We start from the raw sequence: 22429 nt of genomic DNA on the forward strand, positions 1-22429 counted from the left end.
GAAATCCCAATAGTTCATTTTTGCCCTTGCTTCCCTTGCCTTTGGCAAAGTTCCTAGGAAGATCTTGCTGCGGCTGAGGTCGAAGAGGTTGCTACCTGTGTTCTCTTCAAGGATTTTGATGGATTCCTTTCTCATCAATGGATGAGGTCCTTCATCCATTTTGAGTCTATTTTCATGTGTGGTGTAAGGAAATGGTCCAATTTCATTTTTCTGCATGTGGATGTCCAGTTTTCCCAACACCATTTATTGAAGAGGCTGTCTTTTTTCCATTGGACATTCTTTCCTGCTTTGTCTAAGATTAGTTGACCATAGAGTTGAGGGTCTATTTCTGGGCTCTCTATTCTGTTCCATTGATCTATGTGTCTGTTTTGGTGCCAGTACCATGCTATCTTGATGATGACAGCTTTGTAATAGAGCTTGAAGTCCGGAATTGTGATGCCACAACGTTGGCTTTCTTTTTCAATATCCCTTTGGCTATTCGAGGTCTTTTCTGGTTCCATATAAATTTTAGAATTATTTCTTCCATTTCTTTGAAAAAGATGGATGGTACTTTGATAGGAATTGCATTAAATGTGTAGATTGCTTTAGGTAGCATAGACATTTTCACAATATTTATTCTTCTAATCCAGGAGCATGGAACATTTTTCCATTTCTTTGTGTCTTCCTCAATTTCTTTCATGAGTACTTTATAGTTTTCTGAGTATAGATTCTGTGCCTGTTTGGTTAGGTTTATTCCCAGATATCTTATGGTTTGGGGTGCAATTGTAAATGGGATTGACTCCTTAATTTCTCTTTCTTCTGTCTTGTTGTTGGTGTAGAGAAATGCAACTGATTTCTGTGCATTGATTTTATATCCTGACACTTTACTGAATTCCTGTACAAGTTCTAGCAGTTTTGGAGTGGAGTCTTTTGGGTTTTCCACATATAGTATCATATCATCTGCAAAGAGTGATAATTTGACTTCTTCTTTGCCGATTTGGATGCCTTTAATTTCCTTTTGTTGTCTGATTGCTGAGGCTAGGACCTCTAGTACTATGTTGAATAGCAGTGGTGATAATGGACATCCCTGCCGTGTTCCTGACCTTAGCAGAAAAGCTTTCAGCTTTTCTCCATTGAGAATGATATTTGCGGTGGGTTTTTCATAGATGACTTTGATGGTATTGAGGTATGTGCCCTCTATCCCTACACTTTGAAGAGTTTTGATCAGGAAGGGATGCTGTACTTTGTCAAATGCTTTTTCAGCATCTATTGAGAGTATCATATGGTTCTGGTTCTTTCTTTTATTGATGTGTTGTATCACATTGACTGATTTGTGGATGTTGAACCAACCTTGCAGCCCTGGCATAAATCCCACTTGGTCGTGGTGAATAATCCTTTTAATGTACTGTTGAATACTATTGGCTAGTATTTTGGTGAGAATTTTCGCATCTGTGTTCATCAAGGATATTGGTCTATAGCTCTCTTTTTTGATGGGATCCTTATCTGGTTTGGGGATCAAGGTGATGCTGGCCTCATAAAATGAGTTTGGAAGTTTTCCTTCCTTTTGTATTTTTTGGAACAGTTTCAGGAGAATAGGAATTAGTTCTTCTTTAAATGTTTGGTAGAATTCCCCCGGGAAGCCATCTGGCCCTAGGCTTTTGTTTGTTTGGAGATTTTTAATGACTGTTTCAATCTCCTTACTGGTTATGGGTCTGTTCAGGCTTTCTATTTCTTCCTGGTTCAGTTGTGGTAGTTTATATGTTTCTAGGAATGCATCCATTTCTTCCAGATTGTCAAATTTATTGCTGTAGAGTTGCTCATAGTATGTTCTTATAATAGTTTGTATTTCTTTGGTGTTAGTTGTGATCTGTCCTCTTTCATTCATGATTTTATTTATTTGGGTCCTTTCTCTTTTCTTTTTGATAAGTCTGGCCAGGAGTTTATCAATTTTATTAATTCTTTCAAAGAACCAGCTCCTAGTTTCGTTGATTTGTTCTATTGTTTTTTTGGTTTCTATTTTATTGACTTCTGCTCTGATCTTTAGGATTTCTATTCTCCTGCTGGGCTTAGGGTTTCTTCCTTGTTCTTTCTCCATCTCCTTTAGGTGTAGGCTTAGGTTGTGTACCTGAGACCTTTCTTGTTTCTTGAGAAAGGCTTGTACCGCTATATATTTTCCTCTCAGAACTGCCTTTGTTGTGTCCCATAGATTTTGAACCATTGTATTTTCATTATCATTTGTTTTCATGATTTTTTTCAATTCTTCTTTAGTTTCCCGGTTGACCCATTCATTCTTTAGAAGGATGCTGTTTAGTCTCCATGTATTTGGGTTCTTTCCAAAATTCCTTTTGTGGTTGAGTTCTAGCTTTAGAGCATTGTGATCTGAAAATATGCAGTGAATGATCCCAATCTTTTGATACTGGTTGAGTCCTGATTTAAGACCGAGGATGTGATCTATTCTGGAGAATGTTCCATATACACTAGAGAAGAATGTATATTCTGTTTCTTTGGGATGAAATGTTCTGAATATATCTGTGATGTCCATCTGGTCCAGTGTGTCGTTTAAGGCCTTTATTTCCTTGCTGATCTTTTGCTTGGATGATCTGTCCATTTCAGTGAGGGGAGTGTTAAAGTCCCCTACTATTATTGTATTATTGTTGATGTGTTTCTTTGATTTTGTTATTAATTGGTTTATATAGTTGGTTTATATAATTGGTTTATATATTGGTTTATATAGCTGCTCCCACATTGGGCGCATAGATATTTAAAATTGTTAGATCTTCTTGTTGGACAGACCCTTTGAGTATGATATAGTGTCCTTCCTCATCTCTTATTATAGTCTTTGGCCTAAAATCTAATTGATCTGATATAAGGATTGCCACTCCTGCTTTCTTCTGATGTCCATTAGCATGGTAAATTCTTTTCCACCCCCTCACTTTAAATCTGGAGGTATCTTCGGGCTTAAAATTAGTTTCTTGGAGGCAACATACAGATGGGTTTTGTTTTTTTATCCATTCTGATACCCTGTGTCTTTTGACAGGGGCATTTAGCCCATTAACATTCAGGGTAACTATTGAGAGATATGAATTTAGTGCCATTGTATTGCCTGTAACGTGACTGTTACTGTATATGGTCTCTGTTCCTTTCTGATCTACCACTTGTAGGCTCTCTCTTTGCTTAGAGGACCCCTTTCAATATTTCCTGTAGAGCTGGTTTGGTGTTTGCAAATTCTTTCAGTTTTTGTTTGTCCTGGAAGCTTTTAATCTCTCCTTCTATTTTCAATGATAGCCTAGCTGGATATAGTATTCTTGGCTGCATGTTTTTCTCGTTTAGTGCTCTGAAAATATCATGCCAGCTCTTTCTGGCCTGCCAGGTCTCTGTGGATAAGTCAGCTGTCAATCTAATATTTTTACCATTGTATGTTACAGACTTCTTTTCCCGGGCTACTTTCAGGATTTTCTCTTTGTCACTGAGACTTGTAAAATTTACTATTAGGTGACGGGGTGTGGGCCTATTCTTATTGATTTTGAGGGGCGTTCTCTGAACCTCCTGAATTTTGATGCTCACTCCCTTTGCCATATTGGGGAAATTCTCCCCAATAATTCTCTCCAGTATACCTTCTGCTCCCCTCTCTCTTTCTTCTTCTTCTGGAATCCCAATTATTCTAATGTTGTTTCGTCTTATGGTGTCACTTATCTCTCGAATTCTCCCCTCGTGGTCCAGTAGCTGTTTGTCCCTCTTTTGCTCAGCTTCTTTATTCTCTGTCATTTGTCTTCTATATCACTAATTCTTTCTTCTGCCTCATTTATCCTAGCAGTGAGAGCCTCCATTTTTTATTGCACCTCATTAATAGCTTTTTTGATATCAACTTGGTTAGATTTTAGTTCTTTTATTTCTCCAGAAAGGGCTTTTATATCTCTCGAGAGGGTTTCTCTAATATCTTCCAAGCCTTTCTCGAGCCCAGCTGGAACCTTGAGAATTGTAATTCTGAATTCTAGATCTGACATATTACCAATGTCTGTATTGATTAGGTCCCTAGCCTTCGGTACTGCATCTTGTTCTTTTTTTCGTGGTGAATTTTTCCGTCTTGTCATTTTGTCCAGATAAGAGTATATGAAGGAGCAAGTAAAATACTAAAAGGGTGGCAACAACCCCAGGATAATATGCTTTAATTAAATCAGAAGGGATCCCAAATCGTGAGGGGGGTAAAGGGAATAAAAAGAGGTTCAAAAAGGAAAAAAGAAAAAAAAAAGAATTTAAAAAAAGAAAACAAATAAAGAAAAATGTAAAAAAGAAAAATATATATATATTAGATAAACTAGTTAAAAAACGTTAAAAAAGAAAAGGGTAAAAGTTAAAAAAATTTTTTACCAGAAGGCGAGAAAAAAAAAATGAAAAAGAAAAAAAGTAAATTAACTGCAAGACTAAAAAAAATCACAGGGAGAAAGCCATGAGTTCCATGCTTTGCTTTCTCCTCCTCTGAAATTCTGCTGTTCTCCTTGGTATTGAAACCGCACTCCTTGGTAGGTGAACTTGGTCTTGGCTGGATTTCTTTTTTTTCTTTTTCTTTTTTTTTAAGATTTTATTTATTTATTTGACAGAGAGAAATCACAAGTACATGGAGAAGCAGGCAGAGAGAGAGAGATGGAAGCAGGCTCTCTGCTGAGCAGAAAGCCCAATGCGGGACTCGATCCCAGGACTCTGAGATCGTGACCTGAGCCTAAGGCAGCGGCTTAACCCACTGAGCCACCCAGGCACCCCTTGGCTGGATTTCTTGTTGATCCCTGGGGGAGGTGCCTGGTGTAGTGATTCTCAAGTGTCTTTGCCCCAGGCGGAATTGGACCGCCCTTACCAGGGGCCAGGCTGAGTAATCCGCTTGGGTTTGCTTTCAGGAGCTTTTGTTCCCTGAGCGCTTTCTGTAGAGTTCCGGAGGACAGGAATACAAATGTAAGCCTCCTGGTCTCCAGCCCGGAGGAGCCGAGAGCCCGGGGCCCCACTCCTCAGTGCGCCCTCAGAGAACAGCACCCAGTTACTCCTGTCTGCCTGACCTCCTGCCTCGCTCCAAGCTCACAGAGCCTGTGGCTGGTTCAAGGTAACACCGAGTTGTGAGCTTACTGTTGGCTCTGTCTCTGTAGCCGGCTTTTCCGTTCCAATACTTGCAAGCTCTGCGACACTCAGACACCCCCGTTCCTCTTGTGACCCTGCGGGACCTGAGGCCACGCGGACCCCACATGGGCTGCCTCCCGATTTAACCTCTGGAGCGATGTCCCTCAGCGGAACAGACTTTTAAAAGTCCTGATTTTGTGCTCCGTTGCTCCGCCGCTTGCCGGGAGCCGGCCCCTCCCCCCGGGGTCTATATTCCCGTCGCTTTGAATTCACGTCTCCGCCAGTCCTACCTTTCAGAAAGTGGTTGTTTTTCTGTTTCCAGAATTACTGTTCTTCTTCTCTTTGATCTGCTGATGGATTTGCAGGTGTTTGCAATCTTTAGATAAGCTATCTAGCTGATCTCCTGCTAGCTGAAGTAGTCTCAGCCTGCTACTTCTCCGCCATCTTGACTCCTCCCCCTTCCATTTTCATTCTTTTGCATGTGGCTTCCTGTATTTCTATAATCTACTTTGTGTCTCAGAATAATATGATGATTCTATACCCAAGTCTTTCATCATTAGGAATTCTGTATTTTTAGCCTAACTCTGATCAGAGTCAGAATTCAATGTTTATATGTTGAATTTGATTGAAATGGCAAAATTCCTCATATAAAATATAATTTATGAAAGTTGGAATTTTTTACCATGTCAAATAGGTATAGTTAATTCATGTCCTTTATAGCAATCTATTGATTCAGAAGTTTTTATTTAAACTACATCAGTCAATAAAAATTATTACTCTTTTCTTAGGATGTTTACATAGATCACAATTCTCTTCCCAGTAACTGCTCAATAGCTACTAAAGTAAGAATAGTATCTCTGTGTACCCAATGATGGCTTCAAATCAGTTACAAAAGTCCCTTTCTAGTATTTACTAGACTAAATCCAAATTAATTTGCTTCAGGTATATTAAGATTATTGGCATTTGCTTGTGTTGAAAAAGCCAAAAGAGAACTAGAGATACAGGGTATTTTGAAAATGTGTGAAAAAATAAAGGAAATGTTATGAACAATGTTTTCCTTAATTTATGCATAAATATATTGATAAAATGGAAATTAAGTTAATATTGAAAAGATTAATATGTTTACAGTTTCTGTGTTCAATTGAAAAATAGTTGATATGTTAGTTTTCATGTGTACAACATAGTGACTTGGTAATTAGATGCTTTACAAAATTCTCACCATGATAAGCATCTGTCACCACACAAAATTAGTACATTATTGCCTGTATTTCCTATACTGTACTTATCTCCTGACTTATTTATTTTGTAACTGGAAATTTATATCTCATACTTCGACCTGCTTTTTATTCTCTCACCCTTCTCCCCTATAGCAACCACCAATTTGTTCTCGGTAGTTATGTCTGTCTCTTTTTGTTTTTCCCTTTGTTTCTTAGATTCTACATATAAGTGAAATCATATGGTATTTGTCTTTCTCTGACTCACTTTAGTTAGCATAATGCCCTCTAGGTCCATCCATGTTATTGTGAATAATATTTTATGCCATTTTATGGCTGAGTAACACTCCATTCTGCATATTTACAACATCTTTTTATTCATCTGTCAATGGACTGCTCGGATGTTTCCATATCTTGGCTATTGTAAATAAGGCTACAGTAACATGGAATACATTTATCTTTGCAAATTAGTGTTTTTGTTTTCTCCAGATAAATACCCAGAAGTGGAATTACTGGGTCATATGGAATTTCTATTTTTAATTTTGTGAGGGAAAACATTGTTTTCCATAGTGGCTGTACCAGTTTACACTCCCACCAACAGTTGATGAGGCTTCCATAATCCTCCACATTCTCACCCATTCTTGTTATTTCTTGTCTTTTTGATACTAACCATCCTGACAACATGTGATGATAATCTCATTGTGGATTTGATTTGCCATTTCCCTGATGATGAGTGATATTGAGCATCTTTTCATATCTGTTGTCTATTTGTATGTCTTCTTTGGAAAAATACCTATTCAGGTCCTCTGTACATTTTTTAATCAGATTGCTTTTTGGTATGGTGTTGTGTAAGTTCTTTATATAGTTTGGCCCATATAGTTATTAGCCCATTATCAAATATATCATTTGCAATTATGTTCTCCCTTTTTAATTTTATTCACTGTGCAAATACTTTTTAGTTTGATGTAGTTCCAGTTGTTTAATTTTCTTTTTTTTTCTTTATCTAAGGAGACATATCCAGAAAATATTGCTAAGGCTGATGTGCAAGATATTGGTCTATGTTTTCTTTTAGAAATTTAATGGTTTCAGGTCTTATAGTTAAGGTCTTTAGTCTATTTTGAGTTTATTTTGTATATAGTGTGAGAAAGTAGTCAGTTTTATTCTTTTGCAAGTAACTGTGCTGTTTTCCCAACACCATTTATTGAGGAGACTTTTTCCACATTGTATATTTTTGTTTCCTTTGCTGTATATTAATTAACTATGTAAATGTAGATTTATTTCTTCAACTTTAGCAGGTTCTTTTTTGTATTTTCTATTTCTTTTTTGAAGTTTTCACTAATTTTGTGCACTTTTCTCTCAAGTTCAGTTAAGTATCTTCATGACCACTACTTTGAATTCTTTATCAGATAGACCACTTACCTCCATTTTGTTTAGCTCTTTTTCTGGAGTTTTGTCTTTTTCTTTCTTTTGAATATTTCTCTATCTTCTCATTTTGTTTGACTCTCTGTGTTTCTTACTATGTATTGGGCAGGTCAGCTACAACCCTAGTCTTGAAAGTTAGGCCAGTTGCGTGCAATGATCAGCCTTGACTACTACAAGCATACTGGCACGCAGGGCTTACCCCTGACAAGGCTGACAGAAAGGTCTCACTGTACCCACTGAAGATGCACTGCTAGGTGCTGCTAACTCCTGCTGCAGCTGATTGAGAGACCCAAATATGGCTACAGCAGGCAGGCTGATGTGTGGGGCTAACTCCCTACTCCCAAGGCAGAAGTTGCTCTCAAGGTGCACTAGGCTGTCTGCCAGATGTGGTGGCCAGGGAATAGTTACTCCAGGGCCATGCTTGTCCCAACTGAGACCACCTGCGCAGTGTGGCCAGGTGGGAGCCACAAGTGAGGGGTATTTACTGGAGAAGAAGGCCTCAGTGGGGTGGATCAGTGGAACACCTTGGCTGGGCAATTAGTGTTAGCAAGGTAGATGGAGAGTGTCAGAACTGTTTCCTGCAAGTGTCTACCTAGCTAGGCTGAAGGAGGGCAAGAAAAATAGTACCTACTAGTGCCTCCATTCCTAGAGAAAGCTTCAGCAGATCCCTGTCCCTCTGGTACATGTACTAAAGTTAGTCAATCTTCACATATACTACAAATGCTTTTCAAACTGCTACTTCCAAACTGGGTCTTGGTCCAAGAGATATATCATCTGGCTCTTTAAGAGTGGAGATTCAGTTTCCTTTAGCCCCCTCGTTCTTCCAAAGTTAAGTCTTGCCAATTTTCCAAGGTGTTGGAGCTAATCCCCACCAGTTTTCAAAGCAAGCCTTGTCTTTCCAGCACAGGCTTCCAGGGCTGGGTGCTTGATTTGAGGCTTGATACCTTTTTCAGGGAGTGCTTCCCTGCTTGTGATAGCCCTCCTACTTGTGAGTTATTGTCACACTGGATGGGGATTTGATTCCCTATCACAACTCTTCCCTTCCTACACTTCATGGTGTAGGCTTTTTTTTTCTTTTTCCTTTAAATCCTTTGAGGAATGGAAGATTGGCTTTACTAGTCTCAGATCATTTTCAGGTTAGATTACATTACATGTAGTTGTTGCTTGCGTATGTCTGTGGAAGAAGGTGAACTTAGCATCTTCCTAAAACATTTACAGTTTGGGGGCCCCTGGGGGGGTCAGTCATTTAGGCATATGCCTTTGGCTCAGGTCATGATCTCAGAGTCTGGGACCGAGCCCTATTCACACACTGTGCTCAGTGGCGAGTCTGCTTCTCTCTCCCTCTGTCCCCCCGCCCACATTTGTGCTGTCTTTCTTGCTCATTCTCTCTCTCTCTCTCTCAAATGAGTGAATAAATAAATCTTAAAAAAATAAAATGTTTACATTTTTAAGCAGTGACTAGCAAAATAATAAACATGATGATTCTCAGCTTGAAAAGTATACATTTCTCTATAAAGTGACCTCCAGACCAGCTTGATATGCCACCTCATTTTGATTTGTTAAAGTTTGCCCAATAATGTGTCTTAAAAGGTTTATTTGATCTTTTCTTAGTATGCTAGGGATTGACATTTGGTGAAAATTGGGTATTGACATATTTACACTTCAGTCCGAATTTGGCAATTGCATTCTCTCATACTTATTTTTAGATATCTAATATTTGAATTTACATTAAAGAATGGTGGAAAACACACCCATTGAAGAGGAACTAGAATTAAGATCCCACTTTTTTCTATTCGTACTCTAGACTATTTTTGTTAAAAAAAAAAAAATTCTAACATGTCCCTTTAATCAGTGTGGCTTGAGTCCATATTGTGAGAAAAACAGCTGTGGTTTCTAAGAAAACTCTCCAGAAAAATTCTATGGTATGAGTACTTGTGGCATATTTCAATATCTTTCTCTCCATCTGTGAATAAAAATAATAATAGAAACAATAGAAATTAATAAACCAAATTATGCAAATTTCATATTTAAAATTCAAACACAACTTAAGACTGGTCTAACCACAGTGGAAAAAGGAGAGAGGAATGTCAAGGGTTCGTAGAAGCAGGAAATCTAAGAAACTGATCCCAGTATACACCCTGGTTATGAAAGTTTTACTCTGAGAGCTATAACAATATCTTGAATTTATCACAACTATGGCAAGAGCTGAGGTGAGTAAGAATGAGCAAGAATGAGATGGAGAAGAATCAGAATGTAAGGGAGGAGAGAGGAGGCATACAGGAAATGTGAAAAGAACTTGCTGTGAATAGACATTCCAAACATCACAAGTCATATATGCATGTTGTGAAATTCAGGGATTGACCCTGAGAAGCATAGATAATGTCCCTTTACTGAGGTTGTTGAGACACCTGGGGATAACAGTGCTAGTGGCAAAAACTAATTCTGGATGTGGTTAGAGTCAGAGAATAAAGGAGGTGGGCTAAACACTGCCCCTGTGGCAGCTAGGAAAATAAGAATCCTTTTGTGGGAAACCTGAAAGGTTAATCAGGACTTTCCCTTCATTGTCATACAGCCATACTCTGTAAATAGCTGTCCCAGGAAAATCTAATTTACTTAAAGATGAGTTACATTGAAATCAGGTAGCGTGATGCCGCCAGTTTTATTTTTGTTTTTCAACATTTCCTTAGCGATTCGGGGTCTCTTCTGATTCCATACAAATTTTTGGATTATTTGCTCCAGCTCTTTGAAGAATACTGGTGGAATTTTGATCAGAATGGCATTAAAAGTATAGATTGCTCTAGGCAGTATAGACATTTTAACAATGTTTATTCTTCCGATCCAAGAGCATGGAATGGTCTTCCATCTTTTTGTATCTTCTTCAATTTCTTTCATGAGTGTTCTGTAGTTCCTTGAGTACAGATCCTTTACCTCTTTGGTGGGTTTATTCCCAGGTATCTTATGGTTCTTGGTGCTATAGTAAATGGAATCGATTCTCTAATTTCCCTTTCTGCATTTTCATTGTTAGTGCATAAGAAAGCCACTGATTTCTGTACATTGACTTTGTATCCTGCCACGTTGCTGAATTGCTGTATGAGTTCTAGTAGTTTGGGGGTAGAGTCTTTTGGGTTTTCCATATAAAGAATCATGTCATCTGCAAAGAGAGAGGGTTTGACTTTTTCATTGCCAATTTGGATACCTTTTATTTCTCTTTGTTGTCTGATTGCTGTTGCTAGGATTTCTAATACTATGTTGAACAAGAGAGGTGAGAGTGGGCATCCTTGTCATGTTCCTGATCTCAACAGGAAGGCTGCAAGCTTTTTCCCATTGAGGACGATATTTGCTGTGGGTCTATCATAGATAGATTTGATGAAGTTCAGGAATATTCCCCCTATCCCTATACTTTGAAGCGTTTTAATCAGAAATGGATGCTGGATTTTGTCAAATGCTTTTTCTGCATCAATTGAGAGGACCATGTGCTTCTTCTCTCTTTTCTTATTAATTTGTTCTATCACACTGATTGATTTGCAAATGTTGAACCATCCTTGTAGCCCAGGAATGAATCCCACCTGGTCATGATGGATAATCTTTTTAATGTGCTGTTGGATCCTGTTTGCTAGGATCTTGTTGAGAATCTTAGAATCCATATTAATCAGTGATATTGGTCTGAAATTCTCCTTTTTGGTAGACCCCGAATTGCTAAGGAAATGTTGAAAAACAAAAATAAAACTGGTGGCATCATGCTACCTGATTTCAAGCTTTACTACAAAGCTGTGATCACCAAGACAGCATGGTACTGGCATAAAAACAGAAACATAGACCAGTGGAACAGAGTAGAGAGCCCAGATATGGACCCTCAATCTATGGTCAATTAATCTTCGACAAAACAGGAAAAAATATACAGTGGAAAAAAGACAGTCTCTTCAATAAATGGTGCTGGAAAAACTGGGCAGCTATATGTAGAAGAATGAAACTCGACCATTCTCTTACACCGTACACAAAGATAAACTCAAAATGGATAAAAGACCTCAATGTGAGACAGGAATCCATCAGAATCCTAGAGGAGAACATAAGCAGTAATCTTTTCGATATCAGTCACAGCAACTTCTTTCAAGATATGTCTCCAAAGGCAAAGGAAACAAAAGTGAAAATAAGCTTTTGGAACTTCATCAAAATCAAAAGCTTCTGCACAGCAAAGGAAACAGTCAAGAAAACAAAGAGACAACCAACTGAATGGGAGAAGATATTTGCAAATGACAGATCCTATCCAGGATCTATAAAGAACTCCTCAAACTCAACAGGCACAAAACAGATAATCATATCAAAAAATGGGCAGAAGATATGAACAGACACTTCTCCAATGAAGACATACAAATCGCTATCAGACACATGAAAAAATGTTCATTATCACTAGCCATCAGGGAGATTCAAATTAAAACCACATTGAGATATCACCTTATACCAGTTAAAATGACCAAAATTAGCAAGACATGAAACAACATGTGCTGGAGAGGATGTGGAGAAAGGGGAACACTCTTACACTGTTGGTGGGAATGCAAGTTAGTACAGCCTCTTTGGAGAACAGTGTGGAGATTCCTCAAGAAATTAAAAATAGAACTTACCTATGACCCTGCAATTGCACTCCTGGGTATTTACCCCAAAGATACAGATGTAGTAAAAAGAAGGGCGGCCATATGTACCCCAATGTTTAGAGCAGCAATGGCCATGGTCGCCAAACTGCAGAAAGAACCAAGATGTCCTTCAATGGATGAGTGGATAAGGGAAATGTGGTCCACATACACTATGGAGTATTATGCCTCCATCAGAAAAGATGAATACCCAATTTTTGTAGCAACATGGACTGGACTGGAAGAGATTATGCTGAGTGAAATAAGTCAAGCAGAGAGAGTCAAGTATCATATGGTTTCACTTATCTGTCGAGCATAACAAATAACATGGAGGACATGGAAGGAAATTGGAAGGGGAGGTGAACCATGAGACACTATGGACTCTGAAAAACAACCTGAGGGTTTTGCAGGGGTGGGGTGGGAGTTTGGGGGAACCAGGTGGTGGGTATTAGAGAGGGCATGGATTGCATGGAGCACTGGGTGTGGTGCAAAAATAATGAATACTATTATACTGGAAATAAGTATAAAGTAAATAAAAAAAGAAAAAAAAAAGAGGGTAGAAACTTACATTTATAAAATCAGTCACAGAGATAAAAAGTGCAACATGCTGAATATAGTCACTAATACTGTAATAATGTTGCATGGTAATGGATGGTGGCTACACTTATCACTGTAAGCGCTGAGTAATTCATAGAACTGTCAAATCACTATGTTGTGGAAAAAAAACGAGAGAGAGAAAAACCAAGAAAAAAACTCTTGATTAAGGAGAACAAACTGATGGTTACCAGAGGGAAAGCTGGTGGGGAGGATGGGTTAAATAGATGACAGGGATTAAGGGGAAGTGAGCATCATGAGAACTGGGTGATATATGGAAGGGCTGAATCACTCTATCATATACCTGAAACTAATACAACACTGTATGTGTTGGGGAAAAAAGCAAACTGTATAAACAAATTTTTGAAACCATTTATTGGAAAATATATTGCTCAAAATAGAAAAAAAATATGATCTACCATTTCTATACAAACTGAAAAAAATAAATAGTTGCTTTTGAGAAGATAAGCACAAAGCACAAACTCAGGAGATTAAGGGAGAAATCATGAGACAATGAAAGGAACTGTGACTAGTCTAAATATACCAATCACAACTGTAAGTGATCTAAATATACCAATTAAAAGACAGAGTTTCAGGCCCAAATATATATCTCTAGAGGAAACCCACTTTAAGTATAAACTCAGATTAAAAGTAAAGGAATAGAAAAAGATACACCATGTTAATAGCAACCAAGGGACAACTAGAATACTTGTATTAATTTTATATAAAGCAGGGCTTTGGAATAAGGAAGATTATTAGGAATAAAGAGGGGTATTATGCAATGGTTAAGAAGTCAATTCTCCAGACACCTGGGTGGCTTAATTGGTTAAGCATCCAACTCTGGATTTGGGTTCAGGTCATGATCACATGGTCATGAGACAGACACCAGCATCAGGCTCCACACTAGATATGGAACCTGCTTAATATTCTCTCTCTCCCTCTGCCCATCCCCCAACTCCCACCACTTAGGGCTCAGAGCTCACACATGTATATGCACACATGCCCCTCTCACAAAATAAGTCAATTCTTCAAAAAGTCACAATATTCAGAAATGCATCTAACAAAAAGAAATCAAAATAAGTGAGGTAAAATCTGACGGAGCCAATAAGCAAATCTTTTATTATAGCTGAGCTCAGCACTCATCTTTTCATAATTGATAAATCAAGCAGGCAGAAAATCAGTAAGAACAATTGATAAGAACATCACCATTCGTCTACTTGATTTAATTCATAGTCATAGAAGAGTCTATTCAGTAACAGCAGAATAAACATTCTTCTCAAGCTTACATAAAACATTAATCAAGATAGACTATATTACTAGGCTATGAAATAGAGCTGAGCAAATTTAAAAGAATAGAAATCATACAAAGCATATTTTCACACCATACTGGAATTAAACTAGAAACCAGTAAAAGGAAAAAGTATCTGAACATAAGTAACATACTTCTAAATAACAAATGGGTCAGAGAAATTTTTTAATATTTTAAATTATAATAAAATGAAAATATAACTTTCAAAATTTGTGGAAAGCGGTGAACAAAGTGTTTGGAGCAAAATGTATAATATCAAATGTATGTATTAGAAGAAAAGAAAGATCTAAATCAATAACATGTATTTTCATCTTAGGAAACTAGAAAAGAGCAATTTAAACCTAAAATGAAGCAGAAATAAAGGAAATAAAAATTAGAGCAAAAATTAATGATGTTGAAAACAGTAAAAAAAGAAAATAAATAAAACCAAAACATGGTTATTTGAAAAATCTATAAAACTGATAAATATCTACTTAAGTCTAATCAAGAAAAAAAGAAAAAAGGCACAAATTATCAACATAAAAAGTGAAAAAGGGATTCTTAAGGATAGTAAAGGTTAATAAAGATATCCAGAGAGCAACTCTATGCCCACAAATTTGACAACTAAGATCAAATGGGCCAATTCCTTTAGAAGACACAAACTGTCCAAACTCAAAACAAGGAGAAATAGGTGATATGAATAGCCCCATATTCAGTAAATAATAACCCTCTAAAAAAGAAACACCAGGCCCAGATGGTTTTAGTGGTAATTTTTACCATACATTTAAGAGAGAAATGATACCAGTTCTCTACATCTTAAACTTCCTAACTTATCATAAGAAGCCAGTGTTACCTTAATATTAAAATCAGTAAAAAGACATTACAACAAAATAAAACTAAAGACCAACATCTTTTATGACCATAGATGCAAAAATCCCCAACAAAATATTAGCAAATCAAATAGAACAATGTATGAAAAGAATTATACACATGGCTAAGTGGGATTAATTATAGGTACGCAAGGCAGGGTGAACATTAGAAATCAATCAGCATAATCACTATATTAAGAAATAAAAAAGGAAGGGACGCCTGGGTGGCTCAGTTGGTTAAGCAGCTGCCTTCGGCTCAGGTCATGATCCCAGCGTCCTGGGATCGAGTCCTGCATCGGGCTCCTTGCTCAGCAGGGAGCCTGCTTCTCCCTCTGCCTCTGCCTGCCATTCTGTCTGCCTGTGCTCGCTCTCTCCCCCTCTCACTCTCTGATAAATAAAAATAAAATCTTTAAAAAAAAAAAAAAAAGAAAGAAATAAAAAAGGAAAATCATGTGATTATACCAACTGATTCAAAAAAAGAATTGATAAAAATTTTAACACTCAATGATAAAAACCAAGAAAGGAAGTTGGGGACTTCCTCAATTTTGAAAAGAAAGATGCATTAAATGGTATTAGAAAAACTGGATGAATATTTAGAAAAACTAACTCTGGTCTATACTATCCACCACATACTAGAAAGTACCTCAAATGGCTCAGATACTTAAATTTTTAAAATTATATAAAAAGACGTTGGAACATATGTTGAAACTTGGGTTGGGGTACGTCTTTCTTACCAATGCTCAAACACCCTAGAAATTATAAAGAAAATGACTGATGCATTTGACTGTGTGTATAACTTACGTAGTGCAAAACCTAAAGAAAAACATTATTTTCAAAATAAAATGATGAATGATAAATTGAGAAAAAGTATTTAAAACTCACATTAAGGATGCCTGAGTGGCTCAATCTGTTAAGCAGCTGCCTTCAGCTCAGGTTATGATCTCAGGGTCCTGGAATCAAGTTCCACATAGGGAATCCTTGCTCAATGGGGAGCCTGCTTCTCTCTCTCTGCCTCTGACTGCCACTCTGCTTGCTTATATTCTCTCTCTCTCTTTCTCTCTCTGATATTAAATAAAATCTTAAAAAGGGGGGGGGGGCACCTGGGTGGCTCAGTGGGTTAAGGCCTCTATCTTAAGCTCAGATCATGATTTCAAGGACCTGGGATAGGACCATGCATTGGGCTCTCTGCTCAGCAGGGAGCCTGTTTCCCACCCCCACTGTCTCCCTCTCTGCCTACTTGTGATCTCTCTCTCTCTCTCTTTGTCAAATAAATAAATAAATAAAATCTTAAAAAAATAAAAAATAAAATAAAACTCACATTAAAAAGCTAACATGTAAAGAACTTATAGAAATTCATAAGACAAATATCAAAAATTCAAAGAATATGAATGGACAATTACAAGTATGTGAAACACAAATAATTCTTAAGATATAAAAGGTATTCAACTTCATTCCCAAGAAGAGAAAATGAAAATTACTACACTGAGGTATTGCTTTCTATGCATTGAATTGGAAAAAATAAAATGAACCTAAGGTTTGGTGAAACAGATGCGCTCATGCGTTGAGCATGTTAATGTAGGTTAATGTAGGTTTTTATGATTTCTATATTTGGAAGTACAGGGCATGCTTACTCAGTGGTATTGTAGGTTTGGCTCCAGACTACCACAATAAAGTGAATATCACAATAAAGTGAGTCAAATAAATATTTTGTTTTCCTGTGCATATAAAAGTTATGTTTATGCTATACTTCATCTCTGAAGTATATAGTTGCCTTATGTCTAAGAAAAAATGATGTATGTACCTTAATTAGAAATTACTTTATTACTAAAAAATGCTAACCATCATCTGAGCTTTCAGTGAGTTCTAATCTTTTTGCTGGAGGAGGGTTTTGCCCTTACGTTGATGGCTGCTGACTGATCAGGGTGGTGGTTGCTAAAGATTGGGGTGGCTATGGCAGTCACTTAAAATAAGACAACAATGAAATTTGCAGCAATGACTGACTCTTCCTTTAATTTGAATACTTAGAGTCCATTGTGGGTTGTTAATTAGCATAATTACAATATTGTTGTATTTTAGGGAGGCCTGAGGAGAGGGAGAGAGATGGGAATAGCCGTTTGGTAGAACAGTCAGAACACACACAAGATTCATTAACTTTGCCATCTTATAAGGGCATGACTCATGGCATCCCAGAACAATTACAATAATAAAGTAAAAACCTCTGATCACAGACAACCATAAGAAATATCATAATAATGAAAAAGTTTGAAATATTGTGAGAATTACTAAATGTGACAGATACAAAATTAGCAGGTGCTGTTGGAAAAATAGCACCAATAGACTTAACATACTGTTGCAGAAACTTTCATTTTATGAAAAATTCAGTATCTATGAAGCATAACATATATATAATGAAGTGCTATAAAATGAGGTATGCTTGTATTTAAAATTTGAAAGGTATAGACTTTTAATCCAGCAAACACAATTTAAGTAGTTTTTCTTATAGATATAATTGCATATATGTGAAATAATTTATGTTCAAGCTTATTGAAGAATTGATACTTTAGTATCACATCAGTAGACTGAAAACAACCTATATTTCTATCAAGAAGAGATTTAATCAAATAAATTATAATGCATCTATACAATGGAATATTTTGCAACTAAAAAGAGCTACCCATAGGCTGGTATGAAAATATTTCAAAGATTTTTTTTTTTAAACTGCACTGAAGTATGGATGTTATAACTGTCATAAAAAGAGGGTGAAATAAAACTGTAGTTGATCCTTGAACAATTCAGGGATGAAAAGCTCCCACCCCCACAGTCGAAAATCTCTGTATAACTTTTGACTCTCCCAAAATGACAGCTAATAGCCAACTGTTGACCAGAAGCCTTATCAATAACATAAATAGTTGACTGATACATATTTTATATATTATATGCATTATATACTATATTCTTACATTAAAGTAAGCTATAGAAGAGAAAATGCTATTCAGAAAATAATAAGGAAAATACATTTACAATACTATACTGTATCAAAAATCCACATATAAGTGGAACAGCACAGTTCAAACTCATGTTCAAGAGTTAGCTACATATATTTATAGTTTCTTGGTATTTACATTTTAAAAAAACTCTGGGGAATATGCAACAGACTCATAACAGTGTTTTCATGTCTGGGAAAATAAGGAAGTAAGGCATGACAGACATTTTTGAACCACACATATTTAGTGCCCAATTTTTCAAAAAGTTTTTAATGTCACCATAAAAGAGGGTAAGATTTCAGGTGCATGTCTCTGCCTGAGCATCAGTACCAGACCTTTGGGTCTGGGTGGAGCCATAGATCCTTCCCGGCACCCCCAGCTGGCTCGCTTTAGATCAATCTAGATAGAAAATTGTTGAATAGGTAAGTAAAAAGATTTCAAAGATTTATAACTCTTGGGATTCATGGTAGTTTTGTAATGTCCAAACTGAGCATGATATTGAAAGAAGGAAAATCCTAGTATTCCTTTCTGACTCAAAAAACCACTTTGGCCTGGCAAGCAGCTTTAGAGATCTAGTAGGAAGAATTTAATTAGGGGAAGTAGAGATTATTAGATCAACAAATCTAATAAGATAAGAGCATGTTCTCTCCAGCTTGCTAAGCTTCAATGAGTCATAAATCCACAATTTTGGTTTTAAGATTTATAAAAGCAAGTAATAATGTGCTAGTCCCTGATGTCCAGCTGGAGGGGATGAATTTTTCAGGCCATATCTTGGCTAGATTGATTCTAGAGACCCCTGGTCCTGAAAGTCACCACATGCAGCACTAGCAACAGCAAACACCAGGCTGTGGAGATACCTGAGCTCAAGAGTGGGGGATAACAGCCTGGAAGGGAATACAAATAATAGAATACCCACTACAGGCCATACAATGGCAAAGAACACTATTGGATTCAAACAAGTAAGAGTAATAAGAAAACAGAAGTTTTCCTGAAACTGAAGCCTACCTTAGCCAAAGACTATTAAGCAGGTAAAGGATTAAAGCCATGAAAGAGAATTTACAAATTTGTAGGCACTGAACATGGGAGGGCTAAGAGATCATTTGCAAAAAATGGATTCACTTCTCCACACCTGTTTGTATTCCCAACCTTTGCAATGTAACTTTTCAATATTCTCTCTCAAAAGAAGTCACTTAATCTACTCCCTTGAATCTGGGCTGGCCTTGTACTTGTTTGATTAATAGAGTGTCCAGCAGTGGTGATATGCCTTTTAAGTGTAGACCCCAGGAGACCTTTTGGACTTTCACTGTCTTTCTCTTAACAAAGTCTATCACTGCCTTATGAACAAGTTGGGGCTAAAAATCTTTGAAATATTTGCTGGAAGATGAGAAATTACCTAATCAGTATTAAGCCATTCTTAACTGAAGTCATCAGAGACTAGCCAGCCCCCTCCAATCCTGACTCAGAGCAGCAGAATGCTCTATCAGTTGCCCCTTCAACACATGGGAGATAATAAATGGTGGTTATTTCAATCTATTAAGCATCGGGGTTTTTGGTTACCCAGCAAAAGCTAATGATACAGGAGATTTGAACATAAGAGAGAAAGAAAGAGAGAAGGAGGAGGAGCACCTGGGTGACTCAGTGGCTTAAGCCTCTGTCTTCGACTCAGGTCATGATCTCAGGGTCCTGGGATCAAGTCCCACATTGGGCTCTCTGCTCAGTGGGGAGCCTGCTTCCCCCCACCCCACCCCCTGCCTTTCTCTGCCTGCCTCTCTGCCTACTTGTGATCTCTGTCTCTGTTAAATAAATAAATAACATATTTAAAAAAAGAGAGAGAGAGAGAGGGAGAGATGGAGAGACATGGGGAGGGGGGTGTGGGAAAGAAATAAGGCAGGGTACTCATATTTACTTAATAAGAGTGTCTTTCCCTGCTCTCCAGCGATTTAAATGTTAGTAGTAAATATAGGGGTTAAGTTAATCATTTCATCAGTTTGTGGTCACAATAATTAGCTTACAAAGTAGAGCATCATCATGACCATTGGGGCTCACAGAACATCTTCAGTTTTCAGGTTACTAAGCTTTCACAACCACCATACCACCTTTCTCTCACAATAAACCTGTGAAATAGGTAATTTCACTGCTTAGGAAATATCTTAGGAAACTGAACAGACTGGGTCAGAAGAAAACAATCTGTAAATGGCAGAACTGGATCAGCATTCATATTTCATGAATCCGTGTTCTGATGGTGCAAAGAGTAAAGAAGAAACTGGTATGTGATGTATCTCAAATTTTTATTACCCTGAAAGTTTCTATAGGAGAGTAGCAGGGCCTCACTGATCGCTGATACCTGTATCTACTCAAGCTTCAGTCGTTGTTTGTATTATAAGGTTGGGAATATTATTTGAATAGTTTTCCCGAGATCCCTCAAGTATAAAATGATGATTTTCATTATAAATGACTTATTATGAGGAGTAAATAGCATAAAAGGTGGAAAACAGTTTGATCAATGGTGCATGGACAGTGATAAATACATGTTACCATAATAGTAGCTGTATAAAGGGACACCTGCGTGGCTCAGTGGGTTAAGCTGCTGCCTTCTGTTCAGGTCATGATCCCAGAGTCCTGCGATCAAGTCCCGCATCAGGCTCCTTGCTCAGAGGGTAGCCTGCTTCTCTCTCACCTCTGCCTGCTTGTGTGCTCTCTCTCTCTCTCTCTCTCTCTCTCTCTCTCTCTGACAAACAAACAAATAAATAAAATCTTTAAAAAAATAGTAGCTGTATCACCACTTCCTCATATCAGGGAGATTAAGTGGGTAGGAGAAGAATAAATGAAACAAGATGGGATTGGGAGGGAGACAAACCATAAGTGACTCTTAGTCTCACAAAACAAACTAAGGGTTACTGAGGGGAGGGGTTTGGGAGAAGGGGGTGGGATTATGGACATTGGGGAGGGTATGTGCTTTGGTGAGTGCTGTGAAGTGTGTGAACCTGGTGATTCACAGACCTATACCCCTGGGGATAAAAATATATGTTTATAAAAAATAAAAAATTATAAAAAAAATAGTAGCTGTATAAAATAATCAATGACTGGCACAGGTGACATGATAATTAAATATTAGTTGAAACTAATAATAAGCAAACTAAATGATCTCTCCTTTATTCTTATTAACTTGAACATTTTCAGCTGTGTTGTACATAAGAGGACATGTCTTCAAATATGTGTACCAAATACTTCAAATGATTTGGTGAAAAGCAAGCCCAAGCATGCCCTTCATGCTTTTAATCTGTGATTTAATGATTAAGAATATATGGAGGCTTCACCATTAAATAGTGAATGAAGCAAGTTGATGGGGATTAAGGATGAATTTGTGGTGATCACAGGTCTTTTACGGAAATGCCAAATCACTATATTGTACACTTGAAACTAATATTATACTGTACAGCAGCTAACTGGAGTTCAGATAAAAACTTTCAAAAAAGTGAGTGAAAATAAGAATTGCCTTTCCAAATTCAGAATAAATAAATGAATGTTATAAAAACTACCTTGCCTGCTGACATAATTGCTTCTTTTCATTCTGGATTACAAGACTGGAAACTGAATATAAGAGAGAATCTTAGAAGAAGATTGTAAATATAGACTGCATCAGCAAAATGCCAAAACAAATCAGGCAATTCAATAGACGTTTCAGTCATTTGGAGAGATCATTCCAGCTTCTCATCATACATTCAGATTGACTGCGGTTTTCACGGACAGGGCTATCTTTTAACTGAATTTACCAGGTTGTTCGTATTGCGGAGATATCATCGTGATCACCATCCTACCATATGTAGTCTCAGGCAAATTTAGAATCACACTCCTCAGAGAAAGTGAAACAGACTATTGCCGCATCTTAAATTAGGAATTAAAAAATAATCTGTGATTCATCAATGGCACTTAATGAAACCATTCTCTCAGTGATAAAAATTTCTTCCCATTAGAACAAAATTTGTTTACATTCAAAAAGTATAAGAAGGGCTCAGATTCTTTGGATACTTTGCCATAATCTGCATTTAATTTTTATCAAAATTTTAAATTTAATTTGAACACTTTATTTCAGATAAGGTCTAAGAGAAACAGGAGTAGGTAAGTCATTACAGGAATATAAAGAAATATATGCCTGATAACACTCTTGGAGACATTCTTTCTGATCCCTCAGTACTGAGGCTTCTACCCTACCATAGGTAACTATCCTATTAATTTTTGAGAAACAACTCTGTGTAACTTACAAACATGGAGAGAAAGCAGGACATTCCTACCCTGCAGGCAAGCCCCACCCTTCACTGATCGTGTGTGTGTTTAGGAACACCTCGGATGC

Source organism: Mustela nivalis (genome assembly GCF_964662115.1).
Source record: "Mustela nivalis genome assembly, chromosome: 4".
NCBI lineage: Eukaryota > Metazoa > Chordata > Mammalia > Carnivora > Mustelidae > Mustela > Mustela nivalis.